Source organism: Carassius auratus, chromosome 2 (assembly GCF_003368295.1).
Source record: "Carassius auratus strain Wakin chromosome 2, ASM336829v1, whole genome shotgun sequence".
Classification (NCBI taxonomy): domain Eukaryota; kingdom Metazoa; phylum Chordata; class Actinopteri; order Cypriniformes; family Cyprinidae; genus Carassius; species Carassius auratus.
In genome coordinates this window covers 8,559,251-8,578,958 of record NC_039244.1, presented here as the reverse complement: position 1 = coordinate 8,578,958, position 19,708 = coordinate 8,559,251, and the positions used below count along the sequence as shown (strand labels likewise).

The 19,708-nt window shown below is 38.2% G+C and overlaps 1 long non-coding RNA gene across 2 annotated transcripts; it reads right to left on the bottom strand.

The window, feature by feature from the left end:
- Positions 1 to 46: 46 nt before the first annotated feature.
- LOC113114846 (uncharacterized) lies at positions 47 to 2,147 on the bottom strand. 2 transcript variants are annotated; one of them, XR_003293793.1, is made up of 4 exons: positions 1,858 to 2,147; positions 1,233 to 1,399; positions 795 to 968; positions 47 to 154 (listed from the first exon to the last, which is right to left on the bottom strand). It is a non-coding gene; the product is annotated as an uncharacterized LOC113114846 (long non-coding RNA). The 2 variants fall into 2 exon arrangements; XR_003293792.1 differs by lacking the exon at positions 1,858 to 2,147 and having other exon boundaries at positions 1,233 to 1,558.
- Between the last annotated feature and the right edge of the window lie 17,561 nt (positions 2,148 to 19,708).

Sequence of the window (19,708 nt, the reverse complement as noted above, 5' to 3'; positions counted from 1 at the left end):
TATATATATATATATATATATATATATATATATATATATATATATAACATTATCTTGCCTTGCAAGCTTCTCTCACACATCTTCATGAAGGATGTTCCTGTATGTACCACGGCTGGTACAGAAAAGCTACTGTCCTCATCCTTAGTTTTTTTACCTGTAAAATATACGTTGATTAGAGGGGGGTCTGTAAATGCACAGAAGTGAATATATTAATTGCAAATGGAAAAGATTCAAAGCAGTTGAAAATTCATAGGGATACTGACTTAATATAGCACTTTTATCTTGCCATGTGTGATCAGAGCTGACTGGTCAACAATTAATTACAAACTTCTAACATCACCTCTTCTGTACTGGCCTGTGTCTCCACATTGTATCTCCAGTAACAAAACTGTAATGATCCTTGCAAAAATGAACAACTCCAGAGAAGTAGAAACATATTATATTATAAACACAAGCAGTGAACATCTTGCTCTTCAAATGAAAAAAGAAAAAGAAAAAAATGCATTATTTCTAGAGGTGGCTGACATATTGAATATTACTGGTCGTTATAATATCGATTACGTACATTAAATATTACAAGACCAGATCTCCGAATTTGGTTCAGTAGCGCCATTTTTTTCCACGCACTCGATCACATTCCGATATCAGAATGCAGTCAGAGATAAATTAACGTTATGCGATTAATTCAACCTAGCTCTTGTTCATATAGCAAGAACTGCCGCGTTATGTAGAAAGCCTCACGAATGCCAAGACAAAATAAAGGATAAAGAAAACGTATATGAAGATATACTTACTTGATTCGTCGTCTACAGCACATAATGTCTCATCTGTACCGGTTTCACATATAATCCGTCTGCAGTGCGTATGCAGTCTGTGTGCGTTACGTATGTGGTGCTGAAGCAGCATGGAAGCAGCATGGACTCGTGCTTTCACACAGGACGGGTTAGCATTACGCTACTGATGCGCGGCTGTTTATGCCACAAAACACAACATTTGTCCATTATTTTGATATCAAATCATGTCAAAAACTTTTTCAGCATTGTGATACTCTTTCAACCCAGTACAGTAACAATCTTTCATAGACATTTAAATTCAAATATGAACAACGTATTACTCATGCATTTGACTGCTAGGTTTTTATAAGTTGCTGAAACAAGCTGCAACACATTTAAACACAACATTAGCATACTTTTCTTGTTAGGATATCACAAACATTTAAAATTAAAACTCACCACTGTCAGAAACAGTCGACTCTCGTGCCTTTTGCATTTACACCCAATCCAACTGGTCTTAAAACTCCTCTTATTGTTTCCTCACTTTTTTTACACGCACTTTTCAAAAACTGGTGAAGTAGTCAGGGCAGCAGGGTTTCATAACTTTTTTTAAGCACCCCTGGGCGCTTAACAAGGTTGTTTAATAAACAATGTAAGGTTATTTCTATTAATTGCATTAATGCACATTAATGGTGTGAGATACTGCAAAATTTGGTATCGATCCGATACCAAATACATATAGGGTCAGTATTGCCAATACCGATACCAATAGGATACTTAAAAAAAAAAAAAAAAAAAAAATATATATATATATATATATATATATATATATATATATATATATATATATATATATATATATATATATATATATATATATATATATATATATATATTTATTAATGTATTGAAGTCCACACAATTATTAGTTATTGGGCACTGTAGAATTAATTCTTTACAGCCTTTTAAAATAAAATAAAAAAATAAAGAATAAAAAAAATCTCTCCCTTTTTTCTGGTTTTAAAAGCAAATAAAACAAAGTGCACACAATTACTACTGACGAACAAACAAAAAACAAATATACCTGTGCAAATACATTCCCTGAGCCCCCCTTCTGGACTTCAATGTGCTATCAGCTTCGCTCACTCTGTCCGCTGCTCCTCACTGCATTGTGTCAGTGAGTCACGTGACGACACAACAACGACTCACAGCAGAGCAGTAGGAGGGGGAGGAGTAGCAAAGTGGGCCAGGATGTGAAAGCAGCGTTTGCTCAGGATTTTAGAGGTAGAAGACACGAGCAAAGTATAATGAACGTAGATGAGAGATATTTAAATTAAAATATTGATTGAATTACAATTGTATCAATCCAATACCAATACAAGTGTTGGCATCAATATTATCGATATTTAGATCGATACTCCCACCCCTAATGCACATAATATATATTATAGTCGAAATAGTAATGCATTTAAAATACATTAACATATGTAATTTTGGAGAACACACTTAAGTTGAAATTAAAATAAATTATTTTACATGTGCTTTAATATATTGAAAAATATATAAAAATAAATGTACCTATTTAAAATACAATACAATCATAATTATGTAAAATGTATGTTTAAATAATACTTAATTAGACATTATCAAAAAGTGTGTTTTTATAAGGTGCAATTAAGTATGTTAAGGCCTATTGTCATTAAAGTGTTATCTCTTTAAGTACACTTAAGTGGCCTTTAATTTAAATTATATGATATTATCTGCAAATGCACTTTTAAAAAAGTGTACTTTTAAGATTGGAAGTACACACAAATACACTTTTAATACAATTAAGCACCCTTCTTTTTCACAAGGGCAGGTAGTTCAAAATGCAGCAGCTAGAGTCTGTCACAGCAAAAGAGACCACCTCATAATATTTATTATTGCATCTATGGATATCATCCTTTCGCAAATGAGTGTGACGATCGCGATCCAGATAAACACAAGGAGAGAGAGAGATCCAATAGCAGGTATGTTTTAATGGGGTAATCCAAAACGTAATCCAAAACAAGCCAAGGTCGAAACCAAAAATCAGTCCAAAATCAAACAAACAAAGGAAGGAACAAGAAAGGGAACGGAACGAGAACTCAGAAAACGAGGGATCTCGGAGGACGAGAAGACAATGAAGAATCTTGGAGGACGAGAAGACTGGGAACACGAAAGGTAAGGACTACATACAGACAACAGTAAAGGATTGGTAAATATAGGGAGGCTAATGACAATTAAGTGAAGGCACCTGGTGCAATTAGCAGGAGTGCAATTACTGTGATGAAGGGACAAGGCTGGTGGGAATTAGTAGTGCCTACGGTGAAGTGCCTAAGGGGAAGTGGGCCCACTAGTGGACACCCAGGGAAACAGAGACTAGACAGCGTGACATTACCCCCTCCTCCACGGAGCAGCTGCCAGATGCTCCACCCAAACCCAAGAAGAGACCAAAGACACAAAGAGACCAGGAGGGAGGTGGAGCGGCAGAGGACCATTCTAGAGTGGAGGGTCAACAGGAACCTGACTCGAATCTAGAGGGTCCACGGGAATCTGACTCAACTCTGGAAGGTCAGCTGTGGCTGTCATCCTGTGCAGAGGCGCTGGGCAAGCAGCAATCTTGTGCCATGATTCTGGACTGGCAGCCATCTTGGCTCATGGCGCTGGACCGTTGGCCATTTTGGGCAATGGCGCTGAGCTAGTGGCCATCTTGTGCTGTGGCGCTGGGCTGGCGGCCATCCTGGGCACTGGCGCTGGGCTAGCGACCATTTTATGCTGGGCTGGCGTCCATCTTGTGTCATGACGCTGAGCTGGCGGGCCATATAGTGGTTGGGCGCTTGGCTTGTCTGCCATCTTGCATCGCTGGGCTTGCGGCCATCCTGAGCAGTTTCGCTGGGCCTGCGGCCATTCCGCGTAGCGGCGCTGGGCTGGCGGCCATCTCGTGCAGTGGCGTTGGATTGGCAGACGTGTGCTTCTTCTCCCCTCTCCTTCTGCCATGGTGATGCTGGATCTCCTCTCAACCACTAACTTCTTTGCGACTTCCCCTGGTCCCACTGAAAACAACCAGGCGGGTTCCCTCAAAACCACTCCTATCCCGCTCAGTGGCTGGGGAGGAAACATAAAAAGACATACCGCTGGTTCTAAAGGATGGAGTCCTTCTGTGACGATCGCGATCCAGATAAACACAGGGTGAGAGAGAGATCCTATAGCAGGTATGTTTTAATGGGGTAATCCAAAACGTAATCCAAAACAAGCCAAGGTCAAAACCAGAAAGCAGTCCAAAACAAACAAACAAAGGAAGGAACAGGAAAGGGAACGGAACGGGAACTCAGAAAATGAGAGGTCTCGGAGGACGAGAAGACAATGAAGAATCTCGGAGGACGAGACTGGGAACATAAAAGGTAAGGACTCCATACAGACAACAGGAAAGGACTGGTAAATATAGGGAGGCTAATGACAATTAAGTGAAGGCACCTGGTGCAATTAGCAGGAGTGCAATTACTGTGAAGAAGGGGCAAGGCTAGTGGGAATTAGTAGTGCCTACGGTGAAGTGCCTAAGGGGAAGTAAGCCCACTAGTGGACACCCAGGAAGACAGAGACTAGACAGCGTGACAATGAGCTTCCTGGATTAAAGCAATTTCAAGCTTTTTTTCGTTGCAAAAGTTCTAAAAAACTTGTATGTTTATGGGGGCCATTTAAACCATTGACATCACAACTTAGTATATTAATGTCGGTCATTACTATCAAACGAGTAAGTGAACTGAATAGATAAAAGAAAGTAATACCACACTGAAAATAAATTATCTCAAGTCTGCCTTTAACCCATCCCTCCCTCATCGAGAAACTCATTAACTCGTTATTCCAGTTGGTCTCTGGAACTGCCAGTCTGCAGTTAACAAAAGCCGCGTTTCCACCGCAGGAACTTTACCCAGGAACTAGGGACTTGGTCCGGTACTTGGTGTGTTTCCACCGCAGGAACCAGGAACTAAATAAAAGTTCCGGGTAAAAAAATGCCCCCCAGAAAGTCCCTGCTGGCGAGGTGGTACTTTTTTAAAGTTCAGGAACTTTCGGGGGCGGGACTTTGGCGCTAAACATCCTGATTGGTTGAGTTCACGCAGCATTGGTTGAGTTCAACCACCATTTATTCGGATCAACATTTTCAAAATATTACTGTTATTGTGTCATGAAATGTAATTTTAAAAGTTTTTCAGGCGAGAATGTAGTTGTTTAAAACTCAAATCTGTTGTTTATTTATAAAGACAGCGCCTATTTAAAAATGTGTTTCGCCGATCTCGTAGACGGTGAGCTCCACACGATCAGGGAGAGCTCAGTGATCATCTATCCGCCCAGAGGCAGCCTCACCTTGGATAGACCTTCTGATATGTGCCGCTGGCTCTGATGTGTCTTTAGTGGTTAAACATAACATATAATTCAGCTGCGGGGCAAATCTAACAGGTTTTCTTTGGTCTGTGTTCAATTTATCTATATGTTAAAATGAAAATAAAAAAGGCAAGTCTATATAATATTTCGTTTCATTGTAATGGATGTATATAACGTTACACATATCCCTGAACTAAGTACATTTCTGCAGCTGTTATTATGTTTAAATGAAAACGAAAGGAGGCAGTGGTATTTTATATCCTATTTCGTTTTATTGTAAATATACTGAGGGGAAAATAACAGTAGCCAAAGCCATCTGAGTTCACGCAGCATTGGTTGAGTTCAACCACCATTTATTTGGATCATTTTCAAATATTACTGTTATTGTGTCATGAAATGTAATTTTAAAAGTATTTCAGGCGAGAATGTAGTTGTTTAAAACGCAAATCTATGGTTTATTTATAAAGACCGTGCCTATTTAAAAAATGTGTTTCGCCGATCTCTGCGACGGTGAGCTCCACTCGATCAGCGAGAGCTCAGTCCTCATGTATCCGCCGAGATGCAGCCTCAAATCGGCTAGACCTTCTGATATGTGCCGCTGGCTCTGATGTGTCTTTAGTGGTTAAACATAACATATAATTCAGCTGCGGGGTAAATCTAACAGGTTTTCTTTGGTCTGTATTCAATTTATCTATATGTTAAAATGAAAATAAAAAAGGCAAATTTATATAATATTTCGTTTCATTGTAATGGCTATACACATATCCCTGAACTAAGTACATTTCTGCAGCTGTTATTATGCTTAAATGAAAACCAAAGGAGGCAGTGGTATTTTATATCCCATTTCGTTTTATTGTAAATAGGAAAATTGCAGTAGCCAAGACGAGCTGACTGAAGTTATCAAGTACGCTGCTGTTTATAGATTTACCGGACTTGCGTCGTCGCGGACATCACACTCCTGAGTCGAATGCACAAAGTCTGAACTAACTACCGAGGATGCACGTCCAAAATCAGCGTACTTTAAAAAAACAAACAAATCAGCAGTACTTTGTATTGAGAAACGCGCGCAGACCTACGTCACCAGTCTATTTGCCTAATCTACCCGGTACTTTACACCGCGGTGGAAACGCAGAAAGCAACAGGTCTGGGGGGAAAAAAGTTCCTGGGAAAAAAAGTTCCTGGTAAAAATGTTCCGGGTAATTTCGGTGGAAACGCGGCAAAAGCAGACTTCATTTCTTCTATTGCTACTCATTCAGGTCTCAACCTCATGGCACTGACAGAGACTTGGATCAAACCTGAAGATACTGCCACCCCTGCAGCCCTCTCCACTATTTTCACTTTTTCCCACACTCCTCGTACCACTGGGAGGGGTGGAGGTACGGGTCTCCTTATATCCAAAGAATGGAAATTTGATCTTCAGCCGTCACCTGCAGGTACTGGTTCATTTGAATCACATTCCATTATTGTAACCCACCCTGTTAAAATCCACTTTGTGGTCATTTATCGTCTCCCAGGTCAACTGGGAAACTTCTTGGAGGAGTTGGATGTGCTGCTATCAAACTTTCCTGAAGATGGTACTCCTCTGGTACTGCTTGGTGACTTCAACATCCACCTAGATAAACCCCAGGCTGCTGACTTCAAAACTCTGCTCACCTCATTTGATCTCAAGCTAGTGTCTACTACAGCGACTCACAAATCAGGCGACCAACTGGACCTCATCTACATGCGCTGTTGCTCTGTGGACACCTCTTCAGTTGCTCCACTGCACACCTCTGACCACTTCCTCATTACTGCTAACCTAGCACTTACTCCTGAAGTGGCACACACTCCAACGCAGGTCACCTTTTGAATCTGCTGTGGTTTCATCCTCACTTCCTCGACTCTCTCAGTTTTCTGCTCTGGACATGAACAGTGCTACGGATACTCTTTGCTCCACTTTAACATCTTGCTTGGACAACTTTTGCCCACTGTTGTCTAGACCAGCACGCACTGCCCCATCTGCCCCCAGGCTGTCCGAGGTTCTCCGTGAACATCGCTCTAGACTCAGGGCTGCAGAGAGGAAATGGCAGAAATAAAAAATCAATCTCTCCTCTCTTCCTTCTCTGCAAATGTCTTCACGGCTAAAACATCCTACTACCACAACAAAATTAACAGCTGCTGTGATGCTCGGACACTCTTCAAGACTTTCTCTTCTCTTCTTAATCTGCCGCCTCCACCTCCTCCATCGACTGTTACAGCGGATGACTTTGCAGTTTTCTTCACAAATAAGACCAGATCCATCAGTGACCAATTCTCCACACAGCAGACTGAGGACAACTTCACAATGACCGATGCACACTCTTTATCCTTCTTCTCCCCACTCTCAGAGATGGACGTCTCCAAAATTCTCCTGTCCAATCATCCTACTACTTGTCCACTTGATCCGATCCCCACTCACCTCCTTCAAGCGATCTCTTCTTCAGTCATACCTTCGCTTACTCACATTATCAACTCCTCTCTTCACTCTGGAACATTTCCCTTAGCATTCAAGCAGGCTCGAGTAATCCCACTGCTCAAGAAACCATCTCTAAATCCAGTGCTTCTTGAAAATTACAGACCGGTATGCCTTCTGCCATTCATTGCAAAGACACTTGAGCGAGCTGTGTTCAACCAGCTTTCTATGTTCCTTGGACAGAACAACCTCCTGGACAGCAACCAATCTGGTTTCAAAAGTGGCCACTCAACTGAGACTGCTCTGCTCTCGGTTACTGAAGCCCTGCAACTAGCAAGAGCAGCTTCAAAATCCTTGGTACTCATCTTACTGGACCTGTCTGCTGCTTTTGACACTGTTAATCACCAAATTCTCCTGTCCACCCTCAGAAAGATGGGCATCTCTGGAACAGCTCTCCTGTGGGATAAGTCCTACCTCTTTGACAGATCCTTCAGTGTGTCTTGGAGGGGTGATGTTTCAAAGTCACACCACCTTGCTACTGGGGTTCCTCAAGGCTCAGTACTTGGACCACTTCTCTTCTCCATCTACATGACATCTTTAGGATCTGTCATTCAGAAGCATGGCTTTTCTTATCACTGCTACGCTGATGACACCCAACTCTTCTTCTCATTCCAGCCAGATGACCCGACGGTAGCTGCTCGCATTTCAGCCTGTCTGAGTGAGATTTCTAGCTGGATGAATGACCATCACCTTCAGCTTAACCTTACGAAGACAGAACTCCTGGTGATTCCAGCTAACCCATTGCTTCATCACAACTTCTCTATACAGCTGGGCTCGTCAACCATAACTCGAGGTACTGATGCTTGCCTACAAGACGACCACTGGCACAGCACCAACTTACCTAAACTCACTGGTTAAATCTTATGTGCCCTCCAGAAGTTTGCGCTCTGTAAGTGAACGACGCCTTGTGGTGCCATCCCAAAAAAGTTCAAAATCACTCTCACTGACCTTTTCCTGGACTGTGCCCAGCTGGTGGAATGACCTCCCAATCTCAGTGTCTTTACTCATTTTCAAGAAACATCTAGAGACTCATCTTTTTCGCCTGCACTTAACCAACTAAAACCAGCACTTTTCCTTTTCTTGTCTTTTCAACAAAAAAAAAAAACCTGACTATGCGTTCTATACTAGACTAACTGAGACTTGTCATGGCACTTGTATACTGTTGTTGTTCTCTTGTTGACCTGACTGCTTCTATTTTTCTCATTTTTAAGTCGCTTTGGATAAAAGCGTCTGCTAAATGATTAAATGTAAATGTAAAATGTAAAATATAGCTGCAAGCAGCGATGGCGGGCTCAAGCCACCAATGCCATCGCCTCCCCGGTGGCATCAGGTAAACTGTGCCCAGCGGGCACATGCATTCACAATATCCCTCTGGCAGTGAGGTTTTAAAGGATATGGCAGTTAAAGGGTTAATCCGAATCATCTAAGCCAGTGGTTCCCAACCACATTCCTGGAGGCCCCCCAACACTGCACATTTTGCATCTCTCCTTTGTCTAACACAACCATGTCCAGTCTTGGAGTCTGTACTAATGAGCTGACGAACTGAATCAGGTGTGTTTGATTAAGGAGACATGGAAAACATGCAGTGTTGGGGGGCCTCCAGGAACGTGGTTGGGAACCACTGATCTAGACTTTAAAATCACATTCACAGAACAATATATATATATATATAACTTTAGTAACACTTTACAATAAGATTCCATTTATAAACATTATGTTAACATGAACAATATTTATATAGCATTCATTCATTTCAGTTAATATTCCAAACTTAAACATTAAAACATTGTTTTATTGTGATTTTTTTCCAAGCACATTTAACCAATTCCAAACCATATAAATCTTAATAACTACCATTATTTTTTTATTTAATCATTTATGAGTGCTATACAATACTCCAGGAAAGCTGGAAGAGAAAAACTCCTTATATTCATGTGTGCAGAATTATTAGGCATGTTTTCTTTTACAGATGAAATGCGCTAAAAAAGAGTTTTAACTCAAACTGTAAAGTCGAAAATTATGAAATACCCATGAGAAATATCAAACACAAATGCAATACAGAAATGGATGAGTTAAGACTTGACCATTATACAAAAAATGCTGACTGGGTCATGAGGTCAGAAAAGAAGAAGGAAAAAAAACAGGTCAAGAAGAACTGACAAAAAGAATTGCAAAATAATTAGGAATTAATGTGAAGATTAATTTTTAGTAAATTCTGCAAGACAGACTTTCAGGAAAGGAGGTGGAATTAAAATGAGCTCCTAAATCTTAATCCCGGATTCTGGAAGATATATTCCTCAAACCATCAGAGGAGGTGGTGCTGGTCCTTCACGAGTCACTCTAATCTGTTAATTAAGCCTATATATAAAGTCTTAATATATAGTATTTCACAATACTTCATAGTATTCTAATTAAATAATTTTTTGGAATCTTAGATCTCTCAGAACCTGCCACATTGTAATTCTGAGACTCCAGGAAAGTGGCAGTTCTGTAAAATGTTGGCGCTGGAGACTAAATGCTCCCTGATAGTTTCACACCTAATTCACTTAACACACACACAAACACACACACACACACACATTAACCACAGTGACAGAGGGACAGAGTGACATCAGATGTATGATAGTTTTTTAATTTTCTATCATCCATATAATGTTGTATAGTCATGGAACTATGCATATTTCCTCAGAATGACTTGTCTGCTATGTGTACATTTTTTTGAAGTGTTTAGAAGCTGCACTTTAAAAAAATAAAAGACATTTACTGGTTACTTTTTTACTGTTATTTCAAAAAATCACCACGCAAAATCATTCAAGCTATCCAAAATTCATTCACACCTGTTCTGTAAGATAAATTCTTTAAACAGTGGTAAAAGAGGATGTGGTGCTGAACCTTCAAGAGTCACTCAAAACGTATCTGTCCATAAAGCTTATAAAGAATTATTCTTAATATACAGTTCACAATACTTCAGCTTGTTATTCTAATTAAGTGAGGGTCATTTTATCAGTAAAATACATAAAATACATATTATTTTTCTTTGAAAGATTTCTATAAATGATTTAAATCATACTTGTTTTACAATAATTATTTAAAAGTAATCCTATAGCTCCATCTGGTGGTCATTATTGGAACTAAGAATTGCAAGCTTGATTTATAAGTTATGATAGTTTTAATTTTATGCTGGCTCTTGAAAATGATAAAGCTATGAAACTTACTGTGCTTCCTTCAAATGATGACTTCTACGTATATAAAAAATTATGAAGAGTTGGAATGAAAAATTTTAAAGATATAGTAAAATAACGATTGTATTTTTTTATGTTACTTTAATAAATCGCTATGGCCACACCATTTAAGCTATCCTAAACCCATTCACAATTTAACATCTTCAGTATATTAGCTTCATGTTAAAAAAGTTTGCTGTGAACTTGTGTCTTCTTGGAGGAGTATGAATTCATTTACAGGCTGATTTTATCATAAATCCACAATAAAATTTCTGAGTTCTGTATCAATCTGTGTTGTTGTTTGTTTTTGTTTTTTTTAATTAATTTTCATAGGAGGATAACTGACCCTTTACTCTCCTTTTTAATAAATGTGCTTATAACCCAAGAACAAGCTTTTTATAGCTGTATTTATAAACTGCTTACTACTGACTATTAATATTGGGACAAGGCTTTATAAAGCATGAACTGAATATTTACTGTTTGAGTTTGAAATTATTATTTGCAGCACAAATAAGGTTTTTTAGGATTTTTAAAAATCCCTAAAACTGTCAGAAAAGGATAAGGCCTATAAGATTTTATGTGAGTGGCTAAATTTATTTGTTTTTATAACTATAATGCATAAACTATGAAATTATACAAAATGTATAAAAATGTACAACAGTTATTCTTTTCCAATGTTTTTTATTTATTTATTTATTTAAATTTTTTTTTATTTTATTTACATTTCAAAAAATTTGCCTACTGCAATCATTCTAAACAGCTTGAATAAAACCTGTCAATATTTATTATAGACCACTGTAACTGTGTATAATCTAACAAACAAGTTTATTATGAAAATAAAAGTGTACACCAGATAAATTGGACGATAAAGAAATTGCTAACAATAGTATAATAGAGCATGTTTTAGGTTTTTAGGCGTTTAGATGCAGAAATGGACAAATCAAATGTAAAATAAAATGTAATTGATTTAATTAAATATAGATTAATTGTTAGAGCAAAATAATAAATAAATAAATAAATAAATACGTACACACATTAAAAAAAGCAGCCAAGATGAATGAGTTTCATTTTTTATTTGGATCAAAATTGAAGACAGAAGCAGCTGGTATATGCGGTCACTTAATATTAAAATCCAGTAGATCCATTTCAGATTTATTTCTCAACAGTTTATGTTCACGTGGCTGTTTTCGTTTATAGTCGCCAAGCTATTATGTGTTTTGAAATAATCTTGTCCGTGATGTGTTCGTTCGTACGACGAAAGGCAGAATCCTGCAGCTCGAGAGATATATGTTATTCTGCCAGTCGCGCTTTCAAATAGTCTTGCACACTTAAACGGGTCACAAACACCTGCATTTAGCTCTTGTAGTGTTACAATGGGTTTATTGTGTGCATTTGTGGTAATATTTTATTTAAAAAAGCTCTTAAACAAGAATAAATTCGTTTGTTTTGAGCTCGACACTGTACGCGCTGATCGGAGGCGGTGATTTCAGACATAGACAGTAAAAGAAATGGACACAGCGACCCCATTGGAACTCAATTGAGACAAATGAAGCCCAGTTTTAGCGTTTTTTTAGCACTTCCGTTTCTGACGCGCAGACTCAAACGAAGCTTGACGACGTCAGCAACCTGTCTGCCAGATGTAAATCTTCTAAGTGGCTGTGCGTGTAAACTGCCATCGTTAATCTTGCAGAGACGGCGAGCTTGAGCGGGGAGTTCTTTGGCGTGAGTGAGCAGGAGTAAGTATTCTGATTAATTATTTTGTATAGTATTTTAAAATGTAATGCCAGTACTCCATATTAAGTTAATTGCCTGCGAGCTTCTCCACCTGTCTGTAGGGTAATGCGACAGAGAGCCGAGTGGTTATGACGCAATCGTTAGCCTATTTTTTACAAAAACTGTTTATACGGGGCCATAATGTAACATAGAAGGTAATGGAGCCCTTTATACATTTTCGTGTATCTTTAGAAATAAATAATGGACAAACAGAGGCTTTAAACGCCTCAGATGTAAAGTTATTCGCTGTCAAAGTGACGCCAAAATGAATGGGAGTCAATGGGAATGCTAACGCAAGTGAAGTTCTGCTAAAAGATGGCAGCCCCCACCCGACTTCAACTTCCGGTCGAGTTCCTTGCCCCTTGATTTCAGATAGGCAGCCGCAAATAATTCATTTTCACACAAACAGTTCAAAAACATCTGAATTTAGCTCTTGGTGTGTTCTAATTGGTTGATTGTGTGATATCGCTGTAATAATTTATTTTTAAAAGCTTTAAAAAAGGAATAAATTCGTTTTTTTCTGAGCTCTTTACTCCAGACGCTCGTGATCACAGCGGTGATTCATCTCTCCTATTTCTCACGTATCTCTGGCCAGAAATAATTTATCCATGAGCCCTGAACCGGTAATAATCAGATATGTTGGTTTAGCTTGTCAGTGTGAATTAAATCTAAGTATTTATTTGTATTTTTAACCGATTTAAAAGTGAAAGTAAAAGTCCGGGAATTGAACCTGTAGGGGCGCTATTTCTCTCAGACAATGGAAGTCTGAAGCACATATACTCAAACAGAGGGACAGAGTGAGATGAGATGTCTGACAGTTTTTTAATTTTCTGTTATCCATACAGTGTTGTAAAGTCGTGAAACTATCCATATTTACTCAGAATGACTTTTTTTCTGTACGAAAAAAGGTTTTGAAGTGTTTGGAATTTAAAAATGCAGGAAAATTAATAATTCCATTTTTACTGTCATTTAAAAAAATCACCACGACAAAACCGTTTAAGCTATCCAAAATCCATTGGCAATTTAAGTTGTTTAAAATGTTTTGGCATCATGTAGACAAAGTTTGGTGTGTATAGTGTTACTCTCCTCTGAGCAGTATGCATTAATTCACAGCTAAATGTAAAAAAAAATCCACATTCAAATCAAAACAGCTGACTTCCTGTTGATCGTAGCTGATGACTGTGAATTAGAAAGTTGTCCGTCTTGATAAGAAAAATTTTTGTACCGAGTTTGGTGTCTGTAGCTAAAACTAACCCCGCCACTTTTGACAAAAGGTGGCGCTATAGAGTGCCTCTTCCACGCCCTCTTATGAACTTTTGCCAGTGTCTAGTTATCATAAATACTGATATGTGTTCTGAGTTTGATGAAATTCTAAGCATGTTATATGCCTCAAAATCACCTGAGAAGTATTCCAGTTTAACATGTTGCCACGGCAACAATATTTTTAGATATCAATATCCCCCCAGCAGATTTATATCGGCTGTGTTTTAACATTATTCTGATGAAGTTTGAAGCAAATCGAGTAAAAATAAGATGCTGAATTCAAATCATTTTGAAAATGACACACTTCCTGCTGCCAGTTGGTGGCGCTATAACTTTGACTCCTAATAGTCACATATATGCGATCGACATCATACAACGAATAATCTGATGCAGTTTGATTAAAATCAGGAAATGTATGTGGATGGTATTAGACACTTCCTGTTTCTCATTTCTCGCCATAATTTCAACACCTCGCCACGAGCAAACCGTTCGAGATATCAAAAATCCCCTGGCAATTTTTCAGCCCCAATGTCTTGAGATCATGTTGACCGAATTTGGTGGCAATCGGCAAAAAAACCTATGACAAGTATTTCAAATTCCAGAGCATGCGCTTTTTACATAACTCTAAATAGCTGACTTCCTGTTGGGCGGAGCCGAATGACATGCAGTACGAAAGTTGTTCAGCACGATGAGATCTATATGTGTACTGAGTTTCATATTAATACGAGCAAGTATGTGTGAGCTATACATCAACATTTATGACTGTGTTCCAGGGGGCGCCATAGAGCCCCTGTGCCACGCCCGGGTCCCAGCCTCTGCAGGCTCCTAAAGGCCACAGATTCCAAAGTGTGCGCAAATTTTCAAGAGTTTTTGAGTATGTTAAGGACCCCAAAAGCCCCCACAACTTTGACGAAAAATATGAATACTAAACCCTAAATATCCAACTTCCTGTTGGGCGGAGCCTATGACATGCAGTACAAAAGTTGTTTGGTTTGATGAGATCTACATGTGTACCGAGTTTCGTGTGTCTACGTGCAAGTATGTATGATATATGGCCCTCAGTATTCCAGGGGGCGCTGTAGAGCCCCTGTGCCACGCCCGTGTATCAGTCTCTGCCCGGCCATAATGGCCGCAGGTTCCAATGTGTGTGCCAATTTTCAAGACTTTTTAAGCATGTTAAGGGCCCCAAAAGCCCCCGAAACCTTGAAGAAAAATAATAATAAATATAGCTGCAAGCAGCGATGTCGGGCTCAAGCCATCAGTGCAACGCCACCCTGGTGGCATCGGGAAAACTGTGCCCAGCGGGCATAAGCATTTACAGTAACCCTCTGACAATCAAGTTTTAAGGGATGTGGCAGTTAAAGGACCAATCTAGACTTTGAAATCACATACACAGAACAATATATATAACTTTAGTAACACTTTATTTTAAAATGTATAAAAAATGTATAAGGTGTGCATTGTAGCTGACACCTATATGAACACATTACAATTGTTTTGTGACTACAAGTCTTTCTTCTCAAATGCTATTGAGTGGTCGCGAACGCGGATGGGAGAATGGCGCATATTTGTTTTGTTTTTTTTGAGCAACTGGTGCCCCCTCTGGGAGTTGGTGCTCTACGAAGACTGCATACTCTGCATATAGGGAGCGGCGGTACTATCTGGAAGATATATTCCTCAAACCATCGTACAAGTGAAGGTGATGCTAGTCCTTCAAGAATCGCTCAAAACCTTTTCAAGTGTACAGTTTCCTTTTATTGCATCTTGAAATAAATATTTCTGAATTCTGAATCAAACTGGGTTGTGTTTATTGATTTATTTTATAAGACAACTGAAACTTTAATCTCCTTTGTAATATATGTGCTTTTAAACCAAGAACAATGTAATTAGAGATGTATTCCTGCTTAATAATGACTATTATTAAGGGAAAAGGCTTTATAATCATGAACTATTTACTAATGCTTAGCTAATGAGTGCAGTTATTATAAAGTGTTACCAATGCATTTACTAATGTTAACAAATTAGACATTATTATACAGTGTTACCAAACCCTTTAATAATTTATTAGTGTTTTGTAATGATTTTAATGACCTATAAGCATTTGTGAAATAGTTTTGCTTGCATTGCAGCTTAATCTGTCAGTTGAAGAGTTTTACTGTTACATCCATGAGATTAATAAATGTCATGTCACGTCACAGGTTGTCATAGGTCAGTATCAAATGAGTTTGAAATTATAATTTGCAGCACAAATAAGGCTTCTTAGGATGTTTTTAAATCCCAAAAACTGTCAGAAAAGGATAAGGCCTAAGAGATTTCTTAACCTGTAATGAAAGGAAAAAAACACCACCATTAGCAACAACAAAAACAATAACAATTTAAAATATAGATTTTTTTTTCCTGATTATTAAAGGAATGATTAGGTCTCTCTCTCTCTCTCTCTCTCTCTCTCTCTCTCTCTCTGCCAGACAGCCCCTCCCTACAATCCACACACACTGTCAGTCACCAAAGATTCACAGTCACCAACCCCCTCACACTCACACTCCCCCTCCCTCTCCCCCTCCCTTTCCTCACACAGACGGAGTGGCCAGAGTGAGATCATGTCAGTTGAGAAGTCTGACAGTTTTTTCTTTTCTTTTATCCATACAGTGTTGTAAAGTCATGAAACTATGCATATTTCCTCATAATGATTTGATCTCTGTATGAAAACATGCCTTGAAGTGTTTGGAAGCTGCAATTTAGACATACAATACAATTAATGTTTCCCCTTCTTACTGTCATTTCAAAAAATCACCACGTCAAAACCGTTCAAGCTAACCAAAATCCGTTCGCAATTTAAGTTCCTCGATGTTGTTTCTTCATGTAGTCAAAGTTTGGTGTGTATAGTGTACTTCCCATGTGAGGAGTATGCATTAATTCACAACTGTAAAATCTCAAAAATACACATTCAAATCAAAATAGCTGACTTCCTGTTGATCGTAGCTTATGACTGTGAATTAGAAAGTTGTCCGTCTTGATAAGAACAATTTAAGTACCGAGTTTGGTGTCTGTAGCTAAAACTAAATAAAATGCATTATTATTATTATTATTAGCTGTACACTTGCTAAACATTTTTAAATATAAACTTATGCAATTGTGTGTGTGTATATATATATATATATATATATATATATATATATATATATATATATATATATAAAATAAATTCAAGTGTACAGTTTTCTTTTATTGCATCTTGAAATAAATATTTATGAGTTCTGTGTTTGTTTATTTTATTTATTTTATTTTTTATTTTACATTTTTTTTAGGGAGATTACAGCCTTTAATCTCCTCAAAATAAATGTGCATATAAACCATGAACAATTTAATTATAGCTGTATTTATAAAATGCTTACTAAAATATTAATTTTGGGAGAAGGCTATATAAAGCATGAACTGACTATTTACTAATGCTTAGCTAAGAATTGCAGCTATTATGAAGTGTTACCAATGCATTTACTAATGTTAACAATTGAGACATTATTTTAAAGTGTTACCAAATCCTTAAATAATTTAAAAGTGTTTTGTTATGATTTCATTAACCTATAAGCATTTGTGAAATAGTTCTGCTTGCATTAAAGCTTAGTCTTCATCTGTGAGCTGAACAGTTTTACTGTTACATCCTTGAGATTATGTAAATTAAAATAAATGTCATGTCACAGGGTGACAGAGGTCAGTATCAAATGAGTTTGAAATTATTATTTGCAGCACAAATAAGGTTTTTTAGGATTTTTTTTAATCCCTGAAACTGTCAGAAAAGGATAAGGCCTAAGATATTTCTTAAGATGTAATGATAACAGCACAATTAGCAACAACAACAAAAAAATAACTATTTAAAATACAGTTTTTTTTTCTGGTGATTAAAGAGATGTTTAAGTCTCTCTCTCTCTCTCTCTCTCTCTCTCTCTGTCTGTCTGCCACTCAGCTCACACCCCTCCCCCACTCACACTCACACACACACACACAGAGTCAGCACACAGAGTGACAGAGTGAGATCAGATGTCTGACAGTTTTTTTAATTTTCTTTTAATCATACAGTGCTGTAAAGTCATGAAACTATGCATATTTCCTCAGAATCACTGGTTTTCTAAATTAAAAATGTTTTTTAAAGGTTTGGAAGCTGCAATTTAAAAATACAAGACGATTAATGTTTCACTTTTTACTGTCATTTCAAAAAATCACCACGACAAAACCGTTCAAGCTAACCAAAATCTGTTCGCAATTTAAGTTCCTCGATGTTTTTTCTTCATGTAGACAACGTTTGGTGTGTATAGTGTAATTCCCCTGTGAGGAGTATTCACTAATTCACAACTGTAAAATCTCAAAAATACACATTCAAATCAAAATAGCCGACTTCCTGTTGATCGTAGCTGATGACTGTGAATTAGAAAGTTGTCCGTCTTGAAAAGAACAATTTATGTACCAAGTTTGGTGTCTGTAGCTAAAACTAACCCCCCCACTTTTGACAAAAGGTGGCGCTATAGAGTGCCTCCTTCACGCCCTTTTAAAAGCTTTTGCCATTGTCTAGCTATCACTAATACTGATATGTGTTTTGAGTTTCATGTAAATCTGAGCTTGTTGTCTGCCTCAAACTCACCATAACAGAACATTCAAGTTTGACATGTTGCCATGGCAACACTATATCAGATATCAATATCCCCACAACAGATTTACATCGGCCGTGTTTTGTCATTATTCTGATGAAGTTTTAAGTAAATCGAGTAAAAATAAGATGCTGAATTCAAAGCATTTGGAAAATGACACACTTCCTGCTGCCAGTTGGTGGCGCTATAACGTTGACTCTTAATAGCCACATATATACAATCGGTATCATACAACGAACAAACCCATGAAGTTTGATCAAATTCAGGAAATGTATGTGGATGTTATTAGACATTTCCTGTTTCTCATTTCTCGCCATAAGTTCCATGCCTCGCCACGGGCAAACCGTTCGAGATATCAAAAATCCCCTCGCAATTTTTCATCCTCAATGTCTTGAGATCATGTTCACCGAGTTTCGTGGCGAACGGGTTGAAAACCTCAGAGGAGTATTTCAAATTCCAGAGCATGCTTTTTTTAAACAGCCCTGAATAGCTGACTTCCTGTTGGGCGGAGCCTATGACATAAAGTGTGAAAGTTGTTCGGCTCAATGAGATCTATAAGTGTACCGAGTTTGATATAAATACATGCAAGTGTGTGTGAGCTATGGTTCAAGAATTCTGACTGTCTTCCAGGGGGCGCTGTAGAGCCCCTGTGCCACGCCCGGGTCCCAGCCTCTGCGGCGTCCTGATGGCCGCAGATTCCAATATGTGTGCCAATTTTCAAGAGTTTTTGAGCATGTTAAGGCCCCCAAAACACCCCGGAAGGTTTAATAAAAAATAAAAATAATAATAATTAAAGCTGCAAGCAGCGATGAACGGGCCCTCGCACCCGGGCTCACCGGCAGCAAGTGGCTTTAGTTAATAGGTGAACGGTTAGAAATATGCGTTTAAACTCATAAATATAAGTAGAATATATCAATGTTTATTCCATATATGTGCCAATCTTCCTGTTGCCAGCAGGTGGCGCTATCATTATAATGGAATATTGGCCTTCAGATGTGTTCAGGGCAGGACTTTTATCGAACATGTGAGGTTTGGGGAGGATTGGACATTTTATGCCTGAGTTACAACAACATCCTATTTCATGGCGAAACATCGAAATTTGTCAGGCCGCCATGGACACGCCCTTTAACGAAAACTCAAGATCTT